Consider the following 24,855-nt stretch of genomic DNA (forward strand, 5'->3'; position numbering starts at 1 on the left):
TGCTGCGGCAGGATTATCTATTTTTACATCACTCTATACATAGCTTTTGTCACATTCTCGTTGTTTTCTTAGTTAACTTTTATTACAAATTGGTTGAGTAAGCTTATTTAGCGCTTTCATATCGTCTTAGGCAAAAATAAAACTAAGATTGCATGCACCCTAAGGCGACCGGCATAACTTACCCAGGCAGCAACATGTCCACATTTTTGCACCTATTTAGTCTGCGACTTGATTAAAAAAAACTCCGTTTCAAGAACGGGTAACTTACCTTATTCAAATAGAATGCCCGAACATGCCGGGCGACAAAACCAGTCTGAACGACCGAGCAAGGCGCTTGTCCGTAAAGAATTTAAAGCGAAATGCAGGAGAAAACGACGCACGTTTTTACGACCACCTAACAGCACGGGTCATGCGCTTACAACGATCGCACATTTCGCGATATTTTATGTACGTGCACTTGTACCAATTCTTATGCGACTAGTTTTGATTAAAAAAAACTCCGTTTCAAGAACGGGTAACTTACCTTATTCAAATAGAATGCCCGAACATGCCGGTCGACAAAACCAGTCTAAACGACCGAGCAAGGCGCTTGTCGCGTAAAGAATTTAAAGCGAAATGCAGGAAAAAACGACGCACGTTTTTACGACCACCTAACAGCACGGGCCATGCGCTTACAACGATCGCACATTTCGCGATATTTTATGTACACGCACTTGTACCATTTTCTTATGCGACTAGTTTTGATTAAAAAAAACTCCGTTTCAAGAACGGGTAACTTACCTTATTCAAATAGAATGCCCGAACATGCCGGTCGACAAAACCAGTCTAAACGACCGAGCAAGGCGCTTGTCGCGTAAAGAATTTAAAGCGAAATGCAGGAGAAAACGACGCACGTTTTTACGACCACCTAACAGCACGGGCCATGCGCTTACAACGATCGCACATTTCGCGATATTTTATGTACACGCACTTGTACCAATTTCTTATGCGACTAGTTTTGATTAAAAAAAACTCCGTTTCAAGAACGGGTAACTTACCTTATTCAAATAGAATGCCCGAACATGACGGTCGACAAAACCAGTCTAAACGACCGAGCAAGGCGCTTGTCGCGTAAAGAATTTAAAGCGAAATGCAGGAGAAAACGACGCACGTTTTTACGACCACCTAACAGCACGGGCCATGCGCTTACAACGATCGCACATTTCGCGATATTTTATGTACACGCACTTGTACCGATTTCTTATGCACCTAGTTTTGATTAAAAAAAACTCCGTTTCAAGAACGGGTAACTTACCTTATTCAAATAGAATGCCCGAACATGCCGGTCGACAAAACCAGTCTAAACGACCGAGCAAGGCGCTTGTCGCGTAAAAAATTTAAAGCGAAATGCAGGAGAAAACGACGCACGTTTTTACGACCACCTAACAGTACGAACCATGCGCTTACAAGGCTCGCCCATTTCGCGATTCAAATTTGCAAAGTAGAGCCAGGCAACTTTATAATTAGCAACATTTGTGTTTAGTGTGTAAAAAGGCGTCGACACAAGCTAACGGCGGCCTCCTGTGGCGAACAGGTCGCCGTTAATTAATTACTGCGGCGATAATTAGGGTGGCTGTGAACAGATACCCCGCTTCGAAAAACCGTCAACCTGCACACGGGGTGCGAAGCAACTATTGGAATAAAATGAATTAGCCAATAGCGGCCGCGAACAGAATGACAGACCGCGCGAATTCGATCGGATTCCGCCAATTTTGGGCATCGCTTCTCGGCCCCTAGGGCTAAGATCAAGTGCATCGCTTCTCGGCCCCTAGGACAAGAAAAGAAAAAGACTATCTCTCTCTCTCTCATTTGAAGAAAACATCACGAACAGTATTGTACGCAACACCACTACTCTCGTCCACGTGGGAAGAATTTCCGGGCAAGTGAATTGCTCTGCAAAAATAACATCAAATTTCCAGGCAGGCGAACTGCTCTATACTTGCGGGATTTTGGATTTCCGGGCAAGCGAATTGCTCTAAAAACCAATTTATATAAAGGAAATCCAAACCAACACCGGAAATTCTTCTTACAACTGCCACGTGGACAAAGAAGACATACCATACCATCGTAAAAAGTGAGTGGTGTTGCTAATTTACATTGAGAGAGTTTTCTTGGGGTCGTGTTTGGCGAATTTTTTAAAATTTTATTTTCCATTTTAAATCTTTAATTAAACGACAAATTTAAAATCGGTTTGCGGACTGGCCGCATCAAATATTTTAAGATTCTGCATATAATCGTGGTGTTTTTGTTCGATTTTGGAGTGTTGGGGCCGTGTTTGTTTTATTTTGGTGCTGGATTTGTTCCAAATTGTGCTCGTTCCGCTTGACCCATTTAATTTCGTACAGCGTGAAATTTTTCGGTAAATTTCCACTGTGACGTGGCGTCAGTGAAGCGCACATCAGTTCTCTTTTACAACGTAAAACGTGCGTCGCCTTTTTTTGCGCGGTGCTCCTTTTTGGCGGTCTTGTTTTGGTTAAAATCGGATTTGACTTTGTTTTGTGCCTGTTAATGTTTAACTGTTAAAAGTTGACGTTCTTCCAGCTTTATTTTAATTTTTACTTTTGATAATACCGGTGTTTTATTTATTTGCTTCGCACAGTTAACAGTGGTTCTGTTCCGCTTCGTTCACTCACAGTTTGGGCGTGTTGGTTTTTCTTGATTGTGACGTGAGGCAAGTGAAGCGTGAATCAGCTGTTGTCGCTCTCCTTTTTTATAACAGTGCAAGCATTGTATTATTAAACGTCTACCCTAATATTTTAGATTTAATGCTTTAAAAATATTTTTATTTGTTTTTACTACAACGTTGCCTTAATATACCTTATTCAATATTATTCTGTTTTTTGTTTTGTGAAGTAAAAATTGGACCTTTGTGTATAAAGTACAAAGGACCACAAACAGTAGTTTCTTATTTTTATTGACCATTTTACACTGTTACTGTTTTTTACTATTAAATATTACCTCTTGTTTGCCAACAATTACTGCCTCTATTTTATTGTATTTTTAGATATGGCCTTGCCGAAACCTGCTGGGGATGCCAACGACAGAATTACCGTCTGGTATAGTGGCGTTGGGGCGACCAGGTTTGCTTGTCCAGTGTCGAGTTGTGCTGCACCACAGACTACGTTGCAGTCCTTAAAAAGACATCTTACCAGCTGTCATGGCTGGAAGGGCTGTAACGTACCTGTGCATGCCGTTTGCAATAAATGCAAATTGACATTCACAGGGCCCACTCTTAGATCGGTGCAGCGTCACTACTCGTCGTGCGCCGCTCCACTGGCTTGCTCTCCTCAAGTCCCTATTAAACCCTTCTCATGTCCAACGTGTGCGTCCAGGTGGTTAACTGTGAAATCAGCACGTAGACATTACCATCAAGCCCATCCTGGTGCGCCATCTCTTCCTTATTCGGCTTTTGCTTCTGGCAGTGCAGGGAAATCTATGCTCTGCCAGAAGCAGGCCGTCGCGGGGGGAGAAGCCATAGCCGCTGTTCGATTAACCTACGGCGGCATTAATACCAGCTATGCATGCCACTACAGCGACTGTGTAAAACACCAGAATGGGTTCGGAAGAGTGCGAGCACTTGTCCAACATCTTAAGACTGTCCATAATTACAAAAATGTCAAACTTGACGTAACATGCAACAGATGTCACTGCATGGTGGACCAGGGCACGAGTTCAATATTGAAAGCAGCACAGCATTGGAGAAGTTGTGGTAGGAATGAGGACTCTCCGGCTCCTACTCGACCTCAAGGAGCCGAGGGCAGAGGGAGAATTTCAAAAATAACAAAAATTAACAAATTTTTCTCTCCTCTGTCGTCCGCACCACTTCAGCCATCTTCTTCAATGCTGTCGCCAATTGAACCCCATATCATTCTATCTCCGATCCCCATGCAGTGCTCGTTGACACCATCGTTTATGGACAGTCTTAGCCCGAATCACATGAGTTTATCCCCACCAAAATTACAGCCATTGGTTTTGCCCCCGCCATCTTCACCGGGTAAGTATCTAACACCGCCACCAAAACTAACTTATGCCCAGGTAGTGAAGTTACCGTTACTATCAAAGTCACTTCCAAATATGACTTTTTATAATACAAATTTTCCTGAAGATATGTATATGAACATCTCAAGCATATCTTCCCTAAATAATTCGGTCACATGTCAAAATTCAGTTGTAACGGTAACTTCCCTACAGGAAGCACCACTTATACCAAAACCTCTTGAAAACAACGCCCAAACCCAGATTACTCACCAGCCCATTCCATTGGCATTGCCTCCTGTTGTCCAAAGTGTCTTTGGCTCCGCTGCGGAATGCTTTGCCGAGTGTGGCCCCGCGCTGAGTGACATCATTCTCAGTTGCGAGTCTTCATTCGACTTTGTTCGGTTCTGCACTGAGCTTGAGGCATGGACTCAGGCCGTCTCTGGTTCTGTAAGTCGGCGTAAACCCGCCCCCCATTACAATCGTGGCGCCAAAATCCGCTCGGTCTGTAACAGGGTGTCGGGGCGTAGACCAAAACGAAAGAATGGTCTACGCGAGGCCTTCTGGAGGGACCAGAGGGGGACCGTCAGAAAATTAACGGAGGGCAAGGGCGCTGACTTAAGATGCCGTATTGATTTAGCTATTCTGGAGGAGCGCTTCAGCTCCGATCTTAAGTCGGCGCCCGGTGAATGTAATCGACTCCCCCCCTGGATGGACGCTCAGCTGCTTAACTTGAGAGAGTCTTCGGATGCCCAGGGCTCTGACGGTGGGGCTAGTATTTCGGCGTTGGAGGTAGAGTCGGTCCTCCAAACTCTTAACACCGCTTCTGCTCCTGGGTCGGACCGCCTTTCTTATGGGTTCTGGAAGAGGCTAGATCCCAAGGGCAAGCTCTTGGCTAGACTTTTTGAGACCTGTAGAATCGCGCGCTCGGTTCCGGAGCAGTGGCGGTCCTCGAGTGTTACCCTTATTGTTAAAAATGCTGAGGGTGACCTTAAGGACGTTTCGAACTGGAGACCGATTTCTATCTGCAGAACCATTTATAAGATTTACGCCGCAGTGCTAGCTCGCCGTCTACAGCGCTGGGCTGCAAATTGTGGTGCGCTCTCGTCCGAGCAGAAGGGTTTTCGTCCAATGGAGGGGACGTTTGAACACGTATTCATGCTTGATGCTACGCAGGCTGATTCTAAGGCTTCCAACCAGAGTTTATATACCATCTGGTTGGACCTTAAGAACGCCTTTGGCAGTATTCATCATGACTGTATTCCTGCGGTCCTTAACAGATTTGGAGCGCCTCGGTACCTGGTCGAGGTCATAACGGACATCTACTCCCGTAATGTCTGTCGCATCCGAGGATCCTCGGGCGTTACGGGTGAGATTCCAGTTGGGAGGGGAGTCCGCCAGGGCTGCCCTCTGTCCGGTCTGATATTCGACCTGGTGGCTGAGGTACTTATTCGTGGGGTCAAGTCTGTTGGCTCTGCGGGGTACAGGTTTTCGTCAGCTCCAGAAGTTAGGCCACAGATTTTGGCTTATGCTGACGATGCTTGCCTGATTTCGTCTAACCGCGATCAGGCTCAAAGTCAGCTTCAAGTCTGTGAAGAGTTTGCTCAATGGGCTGCTCTGAAGTTTAACCCCCGCAAGTGCCGAGCGATGACCTGGAAGCTTGTGGGCCGCCGGCGGGTGAGAGACCCGGATCCCTTTCTCTTATCGGGAGAGGAGATTCGGGTTCTCGAGCCATGCGAGGTTTACAAGTATTTGGGAATTCGCTCGGGTTACGGGGCGGGGTCGCGGGCTTCAGAGTGTGTCCTGGAGGATACTCTTAGCCGGGTGGAGAAGCTTTTTAGATCAAAGCTAACTCCCCACCAAAAACTTCTGGCGCTCAAGAGGTTTGTGCTTCCTCGAGTCGGGTTCACCCTAAGAATGCGCCAGTTTCCAAAAGCAAAATTGCATCGATTCGACCAGCAAGTCCGGCATTGCGTCAGGATTGCCTTTGGGTTGCCAAAGCGGGCGGCATCAGCATTTTTTTATACACCAATGGGATGCGGGGGTTTGGGTATAACATCAATCGCAACTGATGGCGACATCATGGCCACCACGCAGGCCTTTAAAATGCTGACCTCGCCCGATCCTGACGTGGCTGCCGTTGCACTTGCGCAGGTGAAATTGCTTTCTGGTAATCTGGCGCGATCTGCGGATGTGAACCTAGAGCAGTGTGCCTCTTTCCTGAGTGGGGGGCCTGTTTGCGGTAGATCTGACAAATCTGGTGCGGGCATGGGTCGCGGCTTGTTTGCATATGTTCGCAAGGCGTCGCCCAGGCTTCGCACTAGATTTCTTGTCTCCGCTGACGGCCAGCTTTGCGTTGAGGTGAACGGGTCAAAATTAACAAACAAAAATAGAAAAATACTTACTCGTTCCCTTCACCAAGCCCAGAACACCCTCTGGAAAGAGCAGTGGGCGGCCCTTCCTGATGCTGGAAAGACCGTAACCGCCCACTCAGCATACTCCCACTCGAACCACTGGGTCAAAAATCCGGCATTACTTCCGACTCATGTATACTCATTCGGCATCAAGGCTCGCCAAAACCTTCTTCCAGTTAAAAAAGTGCGAGCTCGGTTTCACAAACCACCTGAGGGAATCAAATGCTGCCGCTGCGGACGTGAGGAGGAGACCCTCCCTCATGTCCTTAACAACTGCAAACCAGTCATGCCCGCTATCCGAGAAAGGCATGACTCCATCATGAGGGAGGTACTACGCCACATACCAGCTGGGAGGTTTTCCAAGACTTCGGTGGACGCTGTCTGTGAGGAGCACGCGGCGGTCTCTGGCAGCAATCTCCGGCCCGACCTGATATTAAGGGGGAGGGGCGGAATTGTTGTCGTTGACTTTGCCTGCCCTTTTGACAACGGACCCGATGCCCTTGCCGCAGCTAACGACCGGAAGCACGTCAAATATTCAAACCTTGTGCGCAACATCTCCATGGCTACCGGGCAGCCAGTCAAATTTCACTCCTTTATAATTGGGTCGCTCGGTAGTTACGCTCAGGGCAACAACTTGACCCTGAGCTCCATGGGGATTTCCGGTCGGGAGCAAGCCGAAGTTGCGAAAAATGTATGCACTTTGGCTATCAAGGGTAGCCAACAAGTCTGGCAATCTTGGTGTCGGGGCATCTCCGAGGCAATAAACAGAAATTAATCGATCCTGTTTTACGTGGCCTTGCCCTTTGAACAATTTAAACAATCAATGTTTTTTTTCCTTTTGCTCACCTTAACAAGGACAAGGCTACAACGCCTCGAAGAACTCAATGCGAGCAGCACCTTGCCGCACTTAACTTGTTAAACACTATGCAGATTTTTCTTTTAGTTTTTTGTTTTGTAATTTTATAACTGATCGCACTTATATCGCACTTTTTGTAATGTTTATTTCTTTTATTATATACTCGCAAAAATCCCTCAATTAAAAACCTAAATAATTTTATCACCCCCAGTAGGGGAGGCCCTTTTACGAAAATAATTATTTTTCTCAGAAAAATTATTGTTGGCAAACTTCTTTTATTGCAAATAAAACAAAGGTTCAGTAAAAAAGTCTGTTCTTCTCAGTTGTAATACCTGGGACGCTAGGCATCGCCTAGCTCTTTGTATTATGCGGTTTTTTGAATACAGAACGCGGAACTGAAGCTTGCTTCGTCCCGTTCACGGGTTGTCCTGGTATTGCACTACCTCCAGGCTCGGCCCACGATCCTGCTGCGGCAGGATTATCTATTTTTACATCACTCTATACATAGCTTTTGTCACATTCTCGTTGTTTTCTTAGTTAACTTTTATTACAAATTGGTTGAGTAAGCTTATTTAGCGCTTTCATATCGTCTTAGGCAAAAATAAAACTAAGATTGCATGCACCCTAAGGCGACCGGCATAACTTACCCAGGCAGCAACATGTCCACATTTTTGCACCTATTTAGTCTGCGACTTGATTAAAAAAAACTCCGTTTCAAGAACGGGTAACTTACCTTATTCAAATAGAATGCCCGAACATGCCGGGCGACAAAACCAGTCTGAACGACCGAGCAAGGCGCTTGTCGCGTAAAGAATTTAAAGCGAAATGCAGGAGAAAACGACGCACGTTTTTACGACCACCTAACAGCACGGGTCATGCGCTTACAACGATCGCACATTTCGCGATATTTTATGTACGTGCACTTGTACCAATTCTTATGCGACTAGTTTTGATTAAAAAAAACTCCGTTTCAAGAACGGGTAACTTACCTTATTCAAATAGAATGCCCGAACATGCCGGTCGACAAAACCAGTCTAAACGACCGAGCAAGGCGCTTGTCGCGTAAAGAATTTAAAGCGAAATGCAGGAAAAAACGACGCACGTTTTTACGACCACCTAACAGCACGGGCCATGCGCTTACAACGATCGCACATTTCGCGATATTTTATGTACACGCACTTGTACCATTTTCTTATGCGACTAGTTTTGATTAAAAAAAACTCCGTTTCAAGAACGGGTAACTTACCTTATTCAAATAGAATGCCCGAACATGCCGGTCGACAAAACCAGTCTAAACGACCGAGCAAGGCGCTTGTCGCGTAAAGAATTTAAAGCGAAATGCAGGAGAAAACGACGCACGTTTTTACGACCACCTAACAGCACGGGCCATGCGCTTACAACGATCGCACATTTCGCGATATTTTATGTACACGCACTTGTACCAATTTCTTATGCGACTAGTTTTGATTAAAAAAAACTCCGTTTCAAGAACGGGTAACTTACCTTATTCAAATAGAATGCCCGAACATGACGGTCGACAAAACCAGTCTAAACGACCGAGCAAGGCGCTTGTCGCGTAAAGAATTTAAAGCGAAATGCAGGAGAAAACGACGCACGTTTTTACGACCACCTAACAGCACGGGCCATGCGCTTACAACGATCGCACATTTCGCGATATTTTATGTACACGCACTTGTACCGATTTCTTATGCACCTAGTTTTGATTAAAAAAAACTCCGTTTCAAGAACGGGTAACTTACCTTATTCAAATAGAATGCCCGAACATGCCGGTCGACAAAACCAGTCTAAACGACCGAGCAAGGCGCTTGTCGCGTAAAAAATTTAAAGCGAAATGCAGGAGAAAACGACGCACGTTTTTACGACCACCTAACAGTACGAACCATGCGCTTACAAGGCTCGCCCATTTCGCGATTCAAATTTGCAAAGTAGAGCCAGGCAACTTTATAATTAGCAACATTTGTGTTTAGTGTGTAAAAAGGCGTCGACACAAGCTAACGGCGGCCTCCTGTGGCGAACAGGTCGCCGTTAATTAATTACTGCGGCGATAATTAGGGTGGCTGTGAACAGATACCCCGCTTCGAAAAACCGTCAACCTGCACACGGGGTGCGAAGCAACTATTGGAATAAAATGAATTAGCCAATAGCGGCCGCGAACAGAATGACAGACCGCGCGAATTCGATCGGATTCCGCCAATTTTGGGCATCGCTTCTCGGCCCCTAGGGCTAAGATCAAGTGTAGTATCTGTTCTTCTCAGTTGTAATACCTGGGACGCTAGGCATCGCCTAGCTCTTTGTATTATGCGGATTTTTGAATACAGAACGCGGAACTGAAGTTTGCTTCGTCCCGTTCACGGGTTGTCCTGGTATTGCACTACCTCCAGGCTCGGCACACGATCCTGCTGCGGCAGGATTATCTATTATTACATCACTCTATATAGACATAGCTTTTGTCACATTCTCGTTGTTTTCTTAGTTAACTTTTTTTACAAATTGGTTGAGTAAGCTTATTTAGCGCTTTCATATCGTCTTAGGCAAAAATAAAACTAAGATTGCATGCACCCTAAGGCGACCCGCATAACTTACCCAAGCAGCAACATGTCCACATTTTTGCACCGATTTAGTCTGCGACTTGATTAAAAACAACTCCGTTTCAAAAACGGGTAACTTACCTTATTCAAATAGAATGCCCGAACATGCCGGTCGACAAAACCTGTCTAAACGACCGAGCAAGGCGCTTGTCGCGTAAAGAATTTAAAGCGAAATGCAGGAGAAAACGACGCACGTTTTTACGACCACCTAACAGCACGGGCCATGCGCTTACAACGATCGCACATTTCGCGTTATTTTATGTACGTGCACTTGTACCAATTCTTATGCGACTAGTTTTGATTAAAAAAAACTCCGTTTCAAGAACGGGTAACTTACCTTATTCAAATAGAATGCCCGAACATGCCGGTCGACAAAACCAGTCTAAACGATCGAGCAAGGCGCTTGTCGCGTAAAGAATTTAAAGCGAAATGCAGGAGAAAACGACGCACGTTTTTACGACCACCTAACAGCACGGGCCATGCGCTTACAACGATCGCACATTTCGCGATATTTTATGTACACGCACTTGTACCAATTTCTTATGCGACTAGTTTTGATTAAAAAAAACTCCGTTTCAAGAACGGGTAACTTACCTTATTCAAATAGAATGCCCGAACATGACGGTCGACAAAACCAGTCTAAACGACCGAGCAAGGCGCTTGTCGCGTAAAGAATTTAAAGCGAAATGCAGGAGAAAACGACGCACGTTTTTACGACCACCTAACAGCACGGGCCATGCGCTTACAACGATCGCACATTTCGCGATATTTTATGTACACGCACTTGTACCGATTTCTTATGCACCTAGTTTTGATTAAAAAAAACTCCGTTTCAAGAACGGGTAACTTACCTTATTCAAATAGAATGCCCGAACATGCCGGTCGACAAAACCAGTCTAAACGACCAAGCAAGGCGCTTGTCGCGTAAAAAATTTAAAGCGAAATGCAGGAGAAAACGACGCACGTTTTTACGACCACCTAACAGCACGGGCCATGCGCTTACAACGATCGCACATTTCGCGATATTTTATGTACACGCACTTGTACCATTTTCTTATGCGACTAGTTTTGATTAAAAAAAACTCCGTTTCAAGAACGGGTAACTTACCTTATTCAAATAGAATGCCCGAACATGCCGGTCGACAAAACCAGTCTAAACGACCGAGCAAGGCGCTTGTCGCGTAAAGAATTTAAAGCGAAATGCAGGAGAAAACGACGCACGTTTTTACGACCACCTAACAGCACGGGCCATGCGCTTACAACGATCGCACATTTCGCGATATTTTATGTACACGCACTTGTACCAATTTCTTATGCGACTAGTTTTGATTAAAAAAAACTCCGTTTCAAGAACGGGTAACTTACCTTATTCAAATAGAATGCCCGAACATGACGGTCGACAAAACCAGTCTAAACGACCGAGCAAGGCGCTTGTCGCGTAAAGAATTTAAAGCGAAATGCAGGAGAAAACGACGCACGTTTTTACGACCACCTAACAGCACGGGCCATGCGCTTACAACGATCGCACATTTCGCGATATTTTATGTACACGCACTTGTACCAATTTCTTATGCGACTAGTTTTGATTAAACAAAACTCCGTTTCAAGAACGGGTAACTTACCTTATTCAAATAGAATGCCCGAACATGCCGGTCGACAAAACCAGTCTAAACGACCGAGCAAGGCGCTTGTCGCGTAAAAAATTTAAAGCGAAATGCAGGAGAAAACGACGCACGTTTTTACGACCACCTAACAGTACGAACCATGCGCTTACAAGGCTCGCCCATTTCGCGATTCAAATTTGCAAAGTAGAGCCAGGCAACTTTATAATTAGCAACATTTGTGTTTAGTGTGTAAAAAGGCGTCGACACAAGCTAACGGCGGCCTCCTGTGGCGAACAGGTCGCCGTTAATTAATTACTGCGGCGATAATTAGGGTGGCTGTGAACAGATACCCCGCTTCGAAAAACCGTCAACCTGCACACGGGGTGCGAAGCAACTATTGGAATAAAATGAATTAGCCAATAGCGGCCGCGAACAGAATGACAGACCGCGCGAATTCGATCGGATTCCGCCAATTTTGGGCATCGCTTCTCGGCCCCTAGGGCTAAGATCAAGTGTAGTGACGTCGTTGGCACTATTGCTGGATCTAAGGCCCAAAGACTGAGAAGCGATCACGCCAGATGAAAGTATGCTCACATTGCTGACATTCACTTTCACTCAGCACTTTGCACTTTGCACACATGTTATGCATTGTTTGCCCGCTGAAATCTGGTACATGGCTAGCAGCTCACAAGCGAAAGCAGCCACAGCAATCGGAAAGGGTTTCGTGAAATTTTTCCCGCCGACTGCAAAGTGGTTTTGCCAAGCTAAGTGATTAAGCTCTAGTCGCTGGGTGTGGCTTGGTGTTAAAACCCTCCAACCACGATAGCTATGCGCCCTTCAACCCACACAGCTTCATTACGTTTGCTAACTGTGCTGGGGGTAGTATTACACTACAACCTTTTTCAACCACCAGGGGTTGTAAAAGGCCTCTGGTGAGGACATGCTTTACAGCAATCCCTTTATTGGGATGTCAAATACGGCTTGCCGTAGTCACCACCCTCTGTTCTTCTCAGTTGTAATACCTGGGACGCTAGGCATCGCCTAGCTCTTTGTATTATGCGGATTTTTGAATACAGAACGCGGAACTGAAGTTTGCTTCGTCCCGTTCACGGGTTGTCCTGGTATTGCACTACCTCCAGGCTCGGCACACGATCCTGCTGCGGCAGGATTATCTATTATTACATCACTCTATATATACATAGCTTTTGTCACATTCTCGTTGTTTTCTTAGTTAACTTTTTTTACAAATTGGTTGAGTAAGCTTATTTAGCGCTTTCATATCGTCTTAGGCAAAAATAAAACTAAGATTGCATGCACCCTAAGGCGACCGGCATAACTTACCCAGGCAGCAACATGTCCACATTTTTGCACCGATTTAGTCTGCGACTTGATTAAAAACAACTCCGTTTCAAAAACGGGTAACTTACCTTATTCAAATAGAATGCCCGAACATGCCGGTCGACAAAACCTGTCTAAACGACCGAGCAAGGCGCTTGTCGCGTAAAAAATTTAAAGCGAAATGCAGGAGAAAACGACGCACGTTTTTACGACCACCTAACAGCACGGGCCATGCGCTTACAACGATCGCACATTTCGCGTTATTTTATGTACGTGCACTTGTACCAATTCTTATGCGACTAGTTTTGATTAAAAAAAACTCCGTTTCAAGAACGGGTAACTTACCTTATTCAAATAGAATGCCCGAACATGCCGGTCGACAAAACCAGTCTAAACGATCGAGCAAGGCGCTTGTCGCGTAAAGAATTTAAAGCGAAATGCAGGAGAAAACGACGCACGTTTTTACGACCACCTAACAGCACGGGCCATGCGCTTACAACGATCGCACATTTCGCGATATTTTATGTACACGCACTTGTACCAATTTCTTATGCGACTAGTTTTGATTAAAAAAAACTCCGTTTCAAGAACGGGTAACTTACCTTATTCAAATAGAATGCCCGAACATGACGGTCGACAAAACCAGTCTAAACGACCGAGCAAGGCGCTTGTCGCGTAAAGAATTTAAAGCGAAATGCAGGAGAAAACGACGCACGTTTTTACGACCACCTAACAGCACGGGCCATGCGCTTACAACGATCGCACATTTCGCGATATTTTATGTACACGCACTTGTACCGATTTCTTATGCACCTAGTTTTGATTAAAAAAAACTCCGTTTCAAGAACGGGTAACTTACCTTATTCAAATAGAATGCCCGAACATGCCGGTCGACAAAACCAGTCTAAACGACCGAGCAAGGCGCTTGTCGCGTAAAAAATTTAAAGCGAAATGCAGGAGAAAACGACGCACGTTTTTACGACCACCTAACAGCACGGGCCATGCGCTTACAACGATCGCACATTTCGCGATATTTTATGTACACGCACTTGTACCATTTTCTTATGCGACTAGTTTTGATTAAAAAAAACTCCGTTTCAAGAACGGGTAACTTACCTTATTCAAATAGAATGCCCGAACATGCCGGTCGACAAAACCAGTCTAAACGACCGAGCAAGGCGCTTGTCGCGTAAAGAATTTAAAGCGAAATGCAGGAGAAAACGACGCACGTTTTTACGACCACCTAACAGCACGGGCCATGCGCTTACAACGATCGCACATTTCGCGATATTTTATGTACACGCACTTGTACCAATTTCTTATGCGACTAGTTTTGATTAAAAAAAACTCCGTTTCAAGAACGGGTAACTTACCTTATTCAAATAGAATGCCCGAACATGACGGTCGACAAAACCAGTCTAAACGACCGAGCAAGGCGCTTGTCGCGTAAAGAATTTAAAGCGAAATGCAGGAGAAAACGACGCACGTTTTTACGACCACCTAACAGCACGGGCCATGCGCTTACAACGATCGCACATTTCGCGATATTTTATGTACACACACTTGTACCAATTTCTTATGCGACTAGTTTTGATTAAACAAAACTCCGTTTCAAGAACGGGTAACTTACCTTATTCAAATAGAATGCCCGAACATGCCGGTCGACAAAACCAGTCTAAACGACCGAGCAAGGCGCTTGTCGCGTAAAAAATTTAAAGCGAAATGCAGGAGAAAACGACGCACGTTTTTACGACCACCTAACAGTACGAACCATGCGCTTACAAGGCTCGCCCATTTCGCGATTCAAATTTGCAAAGTAGAGCCAGGCAACTTTATAATTAGCAACATTTGTGTTTAGTGTGTAAAAAGGCGTCGACACAAGCTAACGGCGGCCTCCTGTGGCGAACAGGTCGCCGTTAATTAATTACTGCGGCGATAATTAGGGTGGCTGTGAACAGATACCCCGCTTCGAAAAACCGTCAACCTGCACACGGGGTGCGAAGCAACTATTGGAATAAAATGAATTAGCCAATAGCGGCCGCGAACAGAATGACAGACCGCGCGAATTCGATCGGATTCCGCCAATTTTGGGCATCGCTTCTCGGCCCCTAGGGCTAAGATCAAGTGTAGTATCTGTTCTTCTCAGTTGTAATACCTGGGACGCTAGGCATCGCCTAGCTCTTTGTATTATGCGGATTTTTGAATACAGAACGCGGAACTGAAGTTTGCTTCGTCCCGTTCACGGGTTGTCCTGGTATTGCACTACCTCCAGGCTCGGCACACGATCCTGCTGCGGCAGGATTATCTATTATTACATCACTCTATATATACATAGCTTTTGTCACATTCTCGTTGTTTTCTTAGTTAACTTTTTTTACAAATTGGTTGAGTAAGCTTATTTAGCGCTTTCATATCGTCTTAGGCAAAAATAAAACTAAGATTGCATGCACCCTAAGGCGACCGGCATAACTTACCCAGGCAGCAACATGTCCACATTTTTGCACCGATTTAGTCTGCGACTTGATTAAAAACAACTCCGTTTCAAAAACGGGTAACTTACCTTATTCAAATAGAATGCCCGAACATGCCGGTCGACAAAACCTGTCTAAACGACCGAGCAAGGCGCTTGTCGCGTAAAAAATTTAAAGCGAAATGCAGGAGAAAACGACGCACGTTTTTACGACCACCTAACAGCACGGGCCATGCGCTTACAACGATCGCACATTTCGCAATATTTTATGTACGTGCACTTGTACCAATTCTTATGCGACTAGTTTTGATTAAAAAAAACTCCGTTTCAAGAACGGGTAACTTACCTTATTCAAATAGAATGCCCGAACATGCCGGTCGACAAAACCAGTCTAAACGACCGAGCAAGGCGCTTGTCGCGTAAAGAATTTAAAGCGAAATGCAGGAAAAAACGACGCACGTTTTTACGACCACCTAACAGCACGGGCCATGCGCTTACAACGATCGCACATTTCGCGATATTTTATGTACACGCACTTATACCATTTTCTTATGCGACTAGTTTTGATTAAAAAAACTCCGTTTCAAGAACGGGTAACTTACCTTATTCAAATAGAATGCCCGAACATGCCGGTCGACAAAACCAGTCTAAACGACCGAGCAAGGCGCTTGTCGCGTAAAGAATTTAAAGCGAAATGCAGGAGAAAACGACGCACGTTTTTACGACCACCTAACAGCACGGGCCATGCGCTTACAACGATCGCACATTTCGCGATATTTTATGTACACGCACTTGTACCGATTTCTTATGCACCTAGTTTTGATTAAAAAAAACTCCGTTTCAAGAACGGGTAACTTACTTTATTCAAATAGAATGCCCGAACATGCCGGTCGACAAAACCAGTCTAAACGACCGAGCAAGGCGCTTGTCGCGTAAAAAATTTAAAGCGAAATGCAGGAAAAAACGACGCACGTATTTACGACCACCTAACAGCACGGGCCATGCGCTTACAACGATCGCACATTTCGCTATATTTTATGTACACGCACTTGTACCAATTTCTTATGCGACTAGTTTTGATTAAAAAAAACTCCGTTTCAAGAACGGGTAACTTACCTTATTCAAATAGAATGCCCGAACATGCCGGGCGACAAAACCAGTCTAAACGACCGAGCAAGGCGCTTGTCGCGTAAAGAATTTAAAGCGAAATGCAGGAGAAAACGACGCACGTTTTTACGACCACCTAACAGCACGGGCCATGCGCTTACAACGATCGCACATTTCGCGATATTTTATGTACACGCACTTGTACCAATTTCTTATGCGACTAGTTTTGATTAAACAAAACTCCGTTTCAAGAACGGGTAACTTACCTTTTTCAATAAGAATGCCCGAACATGCCGGTCGACAAAACCAGTCTAAACGACCGAGCAAGGCGCTTGTCGCGTAAAAAATTTAAAGCGAAATGCAGGAGAAAACGACGCACGTTTTTACGACCACCTAACAGCACGGGCTATGCGCTTACAACGATCGCACATTTCGCGATATTTTATGTACACGCACTTGTACCAATTTCTTATGCGACTAGTTTTGATTAAAAAAAACTCCGTTTCAAGAACGGGTAACTTACCTTATTCAAATAGAATGCCCGAACATGCCGGGCGACAAAACCAGTCTAAACGACCGAGCAAGGCGCTTGTCGCGTAAAGAATTTAAAGCGAAATGCAGGAGAAAACGACGCACTTTTTACGACCACCTAACAGTACGAACCATGCGCTTACAAGGCTCGCCCATTTCGCGATTCAAATTTGCAAAGTAGAGCCAGACAACTTTATAATTAGCAACATTTGTGTTTAGTGTGTAAAAAGGCGTCGACACAAGCTAACGGCGGCCTCCTGTGGCGAACAGGTCGCCGTTAATTAATTACTGCGGCGATAATTAGGGTGGCTGTGAACAGATACCCCGCTTCGAAAAACCGTCAACCTGCACACGGGGTGCGAAGCAACTATTGGAATAAAATGAATTAGCCAATAGCGGCCGCGAACAGAATGACAGACCGCGCGAATTCGATCGGATTCCGCCAATTTTGGGCATCGCTTCTCGGCCCCTAGGGCTAAGATCAAGTGTAGTATCTGTTCTTCTCAGTTGTAATACCTGGGACGCTAGGCATCGCCTAGCTCTTTGTATTATGCGGATTTTTGAATACAGAACGCGGAACTGAAGTTTGCTTCGTCCCGTTCACGGGTTGTCCTGGTATTGCACTACCTCCAGGCTCGGCACACGATCCTGCTGCGGCAGGATTATCTATTATTACATCACTCTATATATACATAGCTTTTGTCACATTCTCGTTGTTTTCTTAGTTAACTTTTTTTACAAATTGGTTGAGTAAGCTTATTTAGCGCTTTCATATCGTCTTAGGCAAAAATAAAACTAAGATTGCATGCACCCTAAGGCGACCGGCATAACTTACCCAGGCAGCAACATGTCCACATTTTTGCACCGATTTAGTCTGCGACTTGATTAAAAACAACTCCGTTTCAAAAACGGGTAACTTACCTTATTCAAATAGAATGCCCGAACATGCCGGTCGACAAAACCTGTCTAAACGACCGAGCAAGGCGCTTGTCGCGTAAAAAATTTAAAGCGAAATGCAGGAGAAAACGACGCACGTTTTTACGACCACCTAACAGCACGGGCCATGCGCTTACAACGATCGCACATTTCGCAATATTTTATGTACGTGCACTTGTACCAATTCTTATGCGACTAGTTTTGATTAAAAAAAACTCCGTTTCAAGAACGGGTAACTTACCTTATTCAAATAGAATGCCCGAACATGCCGGTCGACAAAACCAGTCTAAACGACCGAGCAAGGCGCTTGTCGCGTAAAGAATTTAAAGCGAAATGCAGGAAAAAACGACGCACGTTTTTACGACCACCTAACAGCACGGGCCATGCGCTTACAACGATCGCACATTTCGCGATATTTTATGTACACGCACTTATACCATTTTCTTATGCGACTAGTTTTGATTAAAAAAAACTCCGTTTCAAGAACGGGTAACTTACCTTATTCAAATAGAATGCCCGAACATGCCGGTCGACAAAACCAGTCTAAACGACCGAGCAAGGCGCTTGTCGCGTAAAGAATTTAAAGCGAAATGCAGGAGAAAACGACGCACGTTTTTACGACCACCTAACAGCACGGGCCATGCGCTTACAACGATCGCACATTTCGCGATATTTTATGTACACGCACTTGTACCGATTTCTTATGCACCTAGTTTTGATTAAAAAAAACTCCGTTTCAAGAACGGGTAACTTACTTTATTCAAATAGAATGCCCGAACATGCCGGTCGACAAAACCAGTCTAAACGACCGAGCAAGGCGCTTGTCGCGTAAAAAATTTAAAGCGAAATGCAGGAAAAAACGACGCACGTATTTACGACCACCTAACAGCACGGGCCATGCGCTTACAACGATCGCACATTTCGCTATATTTTATGTACACGCACTTGTACCAATTTCTTATGCGACTAGTTTTGATTAAAAAAAACTCCGTTTCAAGAACGGGTAACTTACCTTATTCAAATAGAATGCCCGAACATGCCGGGCGACAAAACCAGTCTAAACGACCGAGCAAGGCGCTTGTCGCGTAAAGAATTTAAAGCGAAATGCAGGAGAAAACGACGCACGTTTTTACGACCACCTAACAGCACGGGCCATGCGCTTACAACGATCGCACATTTCGCGATATTTTATGTACACGCACTTGTACCAATTTCTTATGCGACTAGTTTTGATTAAACAAAACTCCGTTTCAAGAACGGGTAACTTACCTTTTTCAATAAGAATGCCCGAACATGCCGGTCGACAAAACCAGTCTAAACGACCGAGCAAGGCGCTTGTCGCGTAAAAAATTTAAAGCGAAATGCAGGAGAAAACGACGCACGTTTTTACGACCACCTAACAGCACGGGCTATGCGCTTACAACGATCGCACATTTCGCGATATTTTATGTACACGCACTTGTACCAATTTCTTATGCGACTAGTTTTGATTAAAAAAAACTCCGTTTCAAGAACGGGTAACTTACCTTATTCAAATAGAATGCCCGAACATGCCGGGCGACAAAACCAGTCTAAACGACCGAGCAAGGCGCTTGTCGCGTAAAGAATTTAAAGCGAAATGCAGGAGAAAACGACGCACTTTTTACGACCACCTAACAGTACGAACCATGCGCTTACAAGGCTCGCCCATTTCGCGATTCAAATTTGCAAAGTAGAGCCAGACAACTTTATAATTAGCAACATTTGTGTTTAGTGTGTAAAAAGGCGTCGACACAAGCTAACGGCGGCCTCCTGTGGCGAACAGGTCGCCGTTAATTAATTACTGCGGCGATAATTAGGGTGGCTGTGAACAGATACCCCGCTTCGAAAAACCGTCAACCTGCACACGGGGTGCGAAGCAACTATTGGAATAAAATGAATTAGCCAATAGCGGCCGCGAACAGAATGACAGACCGCGCGAATTCGATCGGATTCCGCCAATTTTGGGCATCGCTTCTCGGCCCCTAGGGCTAAGATCAAGTGTAGTATCTGTTCTTCTCAGTTGTAATACCTGGGACGCTAGGCATCGCCTAGCTCTTTGTATTATGCGGATTTTTGAATACAGAACGCGGAACTGAAGCTTGCTTCGTCCCGTTCACGGGTTGTCCTGGTATTGCACTACCTCCAGGCTCGGCCCACGATCCTGCTGCGGCAGGATTATCTATTATTACATCACTCTATATATACATAGCTTTTGTCACATTCTCGTTGTTTTCTTAGTTAACTTTTTTTACAAATTGGTTGAGTAAGCTTATTTAGCGCTTTCATATCGTCTTAGGCAAAAATAAAACTAAGATTGCATGCACCCTAAGGCGACCGGCATAACTTACCCAGGCAGCAACATGTCCACATTTTTGCACCGATTTAGTCTGCGACTTGATTAAAAACAACTCCGTTTCAAAAACGGGTAACTTACCTTATTTAAATAGAATGCCCGAACATGCCGGTCGACAAAACCTGTCTAAACGACCGAGCAAGGCGCTTGTCGCGTAAAGAATTTAAAGCGAAATGCAGGAGAAAACGACGCACGTTTTTACGACCACCTAACAGCACGGGCCATGCGCTTACAACGATCGCACATTTCGCGATATTTTATGTACGTGCACTTGTACCAATTCTTATGCGACTAGTTTTGATTAAAAAAAACTCCGTTTCAAGAACGGGTAACTTACCTTATTCAAATAGAATGCCCGAACATGCCGGTCGACAAAACCAGTCTAAACGATCGAGCAAGGCGCTTGTCGCGTAAAGAATTTAAAGCGAAATGCAGGAGAAAACGACGCACGTTTTTACGACCCCCTAACAGCACAGGCCATGCGCTTACAACGATCGCACATTTCGCAATATTTTATGTACACGCACTTGTACCAATTTCTTATGCGACTAGTTTTGATTAAAAAAAACTCCGTTTCAAGAACGGGTAACTTACCTTATTCAAATAGAATGCCCGAACATGCCGGTCGACAAAACCAGTCTAAACGACCGAGCAAGGCGCTTGTCGCGTAAAGAATTTAAAGCGAAATGCAAGAGAAAACGACGCACGTTTTTACGACCACCTAACAGCACGGGCCATGCGCTTACAACGATCGCACATTTCGCGATATTTTATGTACACGCACTTGTACCAATTTCTTATGCGACTAGTTTTGATTAAAAAAAACTCCGTTTCAAGAACGGGTAACTTACCTTATTCAAATAGAATGCTCGAACATGACGGTCGACAAAACCAGTCTAAACGACCGAGCAAGGCGCTTGTCGCGTAAAGAATTTAAAGCGAAATGCAGGAGAAAACGACGCACGTTTTTACGACCACCTAACAGCACGAGCTATGCGCTTACAACGATCGCACATTTCGCGATATTTTATGTACACGCACTTGTACCAATTCTTTTGCGACTAGTTTTGATTAAAAAAAACTCCGTTTCAAGAACGGGTAACTTACCTTATTCAAATAGAATGCCCGAACATGCCGGTCGACAAAACCAGTCTAAACGATCGAGCAAGGCGCTTGTCGCGTAAAGAATTTAAAGCGAAATGCAGGAGAAAACGACGCACGTTTTTACGACCCCCTAACAGCACAGGCCATGCGCTTACAACGATCGCACATTTCGCGATATTTTATGTACACGCACTTGTACCAATTTCTTATGCGACTAGTTTTGATTAAAAAAAACTCCGTTTCAAGAACGGGTAACTTACCTTATTCAAATAGAATGCCCGAACATGCCGGTCGACAAAACCAGTCTAAACGACCGAGCAAGGCGCTTGTCGCGTAAAGAATTTAAAGCGAAATGCAGGAGAAAACGACGCACGTTTTTACGACCACCTAACAGCACGGGCCATGCGCTTACAACGATCGCACATTTCGCGATATTTTATGTACAGGCACTTAATCCAATTTCTTATGCGACTAGTTTTGATTAAAAAAAACTCCGTTTCAAGAACGGGTAACTTACCTTATTCAAATAGAATGCCCGAACATGCCGGTCGACAAAACCAGTCTAAACGACCGAGCAAGGCGCTTGTCGCGTAAAGAATTTAAAGCGAAATGCAGGAGAAAACGACGCACGTTTTTACGACCACCTAACAGCACGGGCCATGCGCTTACAACGATCGCACATTTCGCGATATTTTATGTACACGCATTTGTACCAATTTCTTATGCGACTTGTTTTGGTTAAAAAAAAATCCGTTTCAAGAACGGGTAACTTACCTTATTCAAATAGAATGCCCGAACAAGCCGGTCGACAAAACAGTCTAAACGACCGAGCAAGGCGCTTGTCGCGTAAAGAATTTAAAGCGAAATGCAGGAGAAAACGACGCACGTTTTTACGACCACCTAACAGCACGGGCCATGCGCTTACAAGGATCGCACATTTCGCGATATTTTATGTACGTGCACTTGTACCAATTCTTATGCGACTAGTTTTGATTAAAAATAACTCCGTTTCAAGAACGGGTAACTTACCTTATTCAAATAGAATGCCCGAACATGCCGGTCGACAAAACCAGTCTAAACGACCGAGCAAGGCGCTTGTCGCGTAAAGAATTTAAAGCGAAATGCAGGAGAAAACGACGCACGTTTTTACGACCCCCTAACAGCACAGGCCATGCGCTTACAACGATCGCACATTTCGCGATATTTTATGTACACGCACTTGTACCAATTTCTTATGCGACTAGTTTTGATTAAAAAAACTCCGTTTCAAGAACGGGTAACTTACCTTATTCAAATAGAATGCCCGAACATGCCGGTCGACAAAACCAGTCTAAACGATCGAGCAAGGCGCTTGTCGCGTAAAGAATTTAAAGCGAAATGCAGGAGAAAACGACGCACGTTTTTACGACCCCCTAACAGCACAGGCCATGCGCTTACAACGATCGCACATTTCGCGATATTTCATGTACACGCACTTGTACCAATTTCTTATGCGACTAGTTTTGATTAAAAAAAACTCCGTTTCAAGAACGGGTAACTTACCTTATTCAAATAGAATGCCCGAACATGCCGGTCGACAAAACCAGTCTAAACGACCGAGCAAGGCGCTTGTCGCGTAAAGAATTTAAAGCGAAATGCAGGAGAAAACGACGCACGTTTTTACGACCACCTAACAGCACGGGCCATGCGCTTACAACGATCGCACATTTCGCGATATTTTATGTACGTGCACTTGTACCAATTCTTATGCGACTAGTTTTGATTAAAAAAAACTCCGTTTCAAGAACGGGTAACTTACCTTATTCAAATAGAATGCCCGAACATGCCGGTCGACAAAACCAGTCTAAACGACCGAGCAAGGCGCTTGTCGCGTAAAGAATTTAAAGCGAAATGCAGGAGAAAACGACGCACGTTTTTACGATCCCCTAACAGCACAGGCCATGCGCTTACAACGATCGCACATTTCGCGATATTTTATGTACACGCACTTGTACCAATTTCTTATGCGACTAGTTTTGATTAAAAAAAACTCCGTTTCAAGAACGGGTAACTTACCTTATTCAAATAGAATGCCCGAACATGACGGTCGACAAAACCAGTCTAAACGACCGAGCAAGGCGCTTGTCGCGTAAAGAATTTAAAGCGAAATGCAGGAGAAAACGACGCACGTTTTTACGACCACCTAACAGCACGGCCCATGCGCTTACAACGATCGCACATTTCGCGATATTTTATGTACACGCACTTGTACCAATTTCTTATGCGACTAGTTTTGATTAAACAAAACTCCGTTTCAAGAACGGGTAACTTACCTTATTCAAATAGAATGCCCGAACATGCCGGTCGACAAAACCAGTCTAAACGACCGAGCAAGGCGCTTGTCGCGTAAAAAATTTAAAGCGAAATGCAGGAGAAAACGACGCACGTTTTTACGACCACCTAACAGTACGAACCATGCGCTTACAAGGCTCGCCCATTTCGCGATTCAAATTTGCAAAGTAGAGCCAGGCAACTTTATAATCAGCAACATTTGTGTTTAGTGTGTAAAAAGGCGTCGACACAAGCTAACGGCGGCCTCCTGTGGCGAACAGGTCGCCGTTAATTAATTACTGCGGCGATAATTAGGGTGGCTGTGAACAGATACCCCGCTTCGAAAAACCGTCAACCTGCACACGGGGTGCGAAGCAACTATTGGAATAAAATGAATTAGCCAATAGCGGCCGCGAACAGAATGACAGACCGCGCGAATTCGATCGGATTCCGCCAATTTTGGGCATCGCTTCTCGGCCCCTAGGGCTAAGATCAAGTGTAGTATCTGTTCTTCTCAGTTGTAATACCTGGGACGCTAGGCATCGCCTAGCTCTTTGTATTATGCGGATTTTTGAATACAGAACGCGGAACTGAAGTTTGCTTCGTCCCGTTCACGGGTTGTCCTGGTATTGCACTACCTCCAGGCTCGGCACACGATCCTGCTGCGGCAGGATTATCTATTATTACATCACTCTATATATACATAGCTTTTGTCACATTCTCGTTGTTTTCTTAGTTAACTTTTTTTACAAATTGGTTGAGTAAGCTTATTTAGCGCTTTCATATCGTCTTAGGCAAAAATAAAACTAAGATTGCATGCACCCTAAGGCGACCGGCATAACTTACCCAGGCAGCAACATGTCCACATTTTTGCACCGATTTAGTCTGCGACTTGATTAAAAACAACTCCGTTTCAAAAACGGGTAACTTACCTTATTCAAATAGAATGCCCGAACATGCCGGTCGACAAAACCTGTCTAAACGACCGAGCAAGGCGCTTGTCGCGTAAAGAATTTAAAGCGAAATGCAGGAGAAAACGACGCACGTTTTTACGACCACCTAACAGCACGGGCCATGCGCTTACAACGATCGCACATTTCGCGATATTTTATGTACGTGCACTTGTACCAATTCTTATGCGACTAGTTTTGATTAAAAAAAACTCCGTTTCAAGAACGGGTAACTTAC

General features: G+C 44.8%; 7 non-coding genes across 7 annotated transcripts; all 7 read left to right on the forward strand.

The window, feature by feature from the left end:
• Positions 1-7,552: 7,552 nt before the first annotated feature.
• Positions 7,553-7,749, forward strand: LOC145757257 (U2 spliceosomal RNA). Its single transcript, XR_014285310.1, has one exon. It is a non-coding gene; the product is annotated as a U2 spliceosomal RNA (small nuclear RNA).
• A 1,758-nt stretch (positions 7,750-9,507) lies between these two features.
• On the forward strand, positions 9,508-9,702 carry LOC145757242 (U2 spliceosomal RNA). The gene has a single exon (XR_014285297.1). It is a non-coding gene; the product is annotated as a U2 spliceosomal RNA (small nuclear RNA).
• Positions 9,703-12,450: 2,748 nt separating this feature from the next.
• LOC145757277 (U2 spliceosomal RNA) lies at positions 12,451-12,652 on the forward strand. Its single transcript, XR_014285327.1, has one exon. It is a non-coding gene; the product is annotated as a U2 spliceosomal RNA (small nuclear RNA).
• A 2,276-nt stretch (positions 12,653-14,928) lies between these two features.
• On the forward strand, positions 14,929-15,123 carry LOC145757244 (U2 spliceosomal RNA). Its single transcript, XR_014285298.1, has one exon. It is a non-coding gene; the product is annotated as a U2 spliceosomal RNA (small nuclear RNA).
• Positions 15,124-17,397: 2,274 nt separating this feature from the next.
• LOC145757246 (U2 spliceosomal RNA) lies at positions 17,398-17,592 on the forward strand. Its single transcript, XR_014285300.1, has one exon. It is a non-coding gene; the product is annotated as a U2 spliceosomal RNA (small nuclear RNA).
• A 2,275-nt stretch (positions 17,593-19,867) lies between these two features.
• LOC145757218 (U2 spliceosomal RNA) lies at positions 19,868-20,062 on the forward strand. Its single transcript, XR_014285274.1, has one exon. It is a non-coding gene; the product is annotated as a U2 spliceosomal RNA (small nuclear RNA).
• A 4,070-nt stretch (positions 20,063-24,132) lies between these two features.
• LOC145757247 (U2 spliceosomal RNA) lies at positions 24,133-24,327 on the forward strand. The gene has a single exon (XR_014285301.1). It is a non-coding gene; the product is annotated as a U2 spliceosomal RNA (small nuclear RNA).
• The last annotated feature ends 528 nt before the right edge of the window (positions 24,328-24,855 follow it).

Source organism: Corella eumyota, chromosome 6 (assembly GCF_963082875.1).
Source record: "Corella eumyota chromosome 6, kaCorEumy4.1, whole genome shotgun sequence".
NCBI classification, from domain to species: Eukaryota; Metazoa; Chordata; class Ascidiacea; order Phlebobranchia; family Corellidae; genus Corella; species Corella eumyota.